A 2651-nucleotide genomic window follows, 5' to 3' on the forward strand; every position below is an offset into this window, starting at 1 on the left:
ACACACTTGTAGAATTAATAACACATTTATTATTATATATAAATACCCTATAATTAAACAAAAATGTGAAACATATGATATTACACCAATAGCATATCGACATGGGAAGTTACAATTAGACAATAAAGTATCTAAATGTAAAAACGAAATAAAAAGAATTAACAAATGTAAAAATATTTTATCAAAATTTATATGTCAAGAAACAAAAACAGATATTTTTACAATACCAATGTTATTAAACCTCAAAGCACAATGCAATGTAAAAGAAGAATCAAATGAAGAAATAATTGAAATAAATGAAGGAAATATTTTAATAAATGGTAAAAATAAAATAAATAATGAAACTATCATAGGAACATACCTAGTGCAGTTTAAAGAAAATATAAAATTAAATAATATAACATTTCACAATCAAAACGAGGAAATTAAAAAATATATCCTCTCACAAGAAGAAAATAATATTAAAATCCTAGATATATTAGAATCAAACTCAAAATATAAATTTAATAACATTGAAAAACTACATAAATTTATTATACCATACGAAGAACCCCCAATACAAAACATATTTGTAACCCTAATAATTATATGTATACTAGCTACAACAATATATGTACTTAAGTTTTAAATTGTATTATGCCATATTGAAATGTAAAACTCTAAAACTTAAAGAAAATCAACAAAAAGATATGAACAAATACTGAAGGCTCAAGGATTGGAACATCTCATAAAGAAAGATGCAATCACCAGCGTATAAAAAGATCAGGAGATCTTTTCAATAAAGGACGGGGGAGTTAATACATGACTTACACTGAACCCAACTGATAATAGCTATCACACATATACATCTGCCTAGCAATAAGCTGACATCACTTACTATAAGATAACACTATCCAAATAACTAAACTAATTGTCATCCACATCAGTACTTTTCCACAATAGAATAGAAACCACAAAACTACAACTGATAAATATATTACTTTGAAGCTAAGTTTTTTGTATAAATACAAGCACCCGCTTGTATACAACAACTTTTCTGTTCATAAAATTCACACTGTTTAAGTGATTAAATAAAGATCGCTCAAAATGTGCACTCGTGCCCGCACGGGCAAAATGCCACTGAGGGCTAATATGGCCATCCCTGAGTTTAGGGAACAAGAAAAAGTCACAGGAGGCAGATCTGGGGAATATGGTGGCTGCGGCATCATTAGTATGTTGTTTTTGGCCAAAAAGTCGCGCACAAGCAACGATGTGTGAGCATCTTAAATAGCATTTTGAATAGGTAAAAATCGAAGACGATCCAAAACACGCGCAAGCAAAGCAGCTGTCAACAATTAAATCAGTGTTTCCCAAAGTGGGCGATAACGCCCCCTTGTGGGCGCTGCAGGTGTCAAGGGGGACGGTAAGAGACCCAGAAAGAAAATGGGGGCGTATATCTCTCCTATTTTATTGAACATAGAAAAAATGAAAATCATGTCCATCGGTGGCTCCGTTTCATAACGGGGCATTTCTACAGGATAGAATTTATAGAATACTAACTGTCAAACGTATTGTTATTGCCATTGCCAAATCTGTATGTGGGCATTTGCTATCATAATATAATCATTTGCGCAAAGGTGTAGGGTAGGTAGGTTCGAGCTGATGTAGCGCATGCTTTGAGCTCTTGAAAAATTTATTTTATCACTTGCGAAACGACATCGGGTAGGTAGCTGATGTAGCGCATGTTTTGAGCTTTTGAACTCCTTAAATCTTTTATGTGGAAAATAAAAAAGGATCTTTATCCTTTCTTACAAATGTAGTTCTGGGGAAAATAAGATAATACGAACAGGAGAAAGGTCCTTTTTTCACAAATGTATTTCTGGGAAAAATTAGATAATACGAAAAGAAGAAAGATCCTTTTTTTACAAATGTATTTCTAGGAAAAATAAGAAGTCATATTTTTGGACTACTATATAATAATTGTGCTTAAGTATTCCTATATAAATAATGTAATATTTATTCTATATTCATTTGTGGTTTTGCGCGCAATAGATGAGCATTACTTACGCCTCCTTTACACTACTCGCGAAGTTAAACGTATTTCTCAAAGCAAAACAATGTCGGAAGTAAAAAATAAGAGACGGCAATACTGTGCGGAATACATTAAATTCGGATTCATTGAAAATCCCACAAACCCATCCTCGCCTTTGTGTCTTCTATGTCTAAAAACATTTTCGAATGAAGCAATGAAGCCGTCAAGACTACAAGATCATTTGAATAAATGAGAGACAAGAATATAGCATATTTTCAAGACCTAGAGAAGAAGCATAATACTCAGCAAAGTGTAGCAAAACTATTTTCGGCGGCTGCTAAGCAAGATGACGACGGACTTCGAGTTTCGTACAATATCTCTTTGTTAATTGCTCAAAAAGGCAAACCACATAACATCGGAGAAGAGTTAATATTGCCAGCAATAAATGAAGTAATAACTACCGTGCTTCATAAACCGGCCGCAGATATTATCCAAAAAATTCCTTTGAGTAATAATTCTGTGCAAAGACGAATTGATTAAATGGCTGAAAACATTGAAGCATCATTGTGCGATCCCCTGAGGACAAGCCAATTCTCAATTCAGCTCGATGAGTCCACTTTACCAACTAATGAAGCATTGT

The sequence above is a fragment of the Bactrocera dorsalis genome, chromosome 1 (genome assembly GCF_023373825.1).
Source record: "Bactrocera dorsalis isolate Fly_Bdor chromosome 1, ASM2337382v1, whole genome shotgun sequence".
Taxonomy (NCBI): Eukaryota; Metazoa; Arthropoda; class Insecta; order Diptera; family Tephritidae; genus Bactrocera; species Bactrocera dorsalis.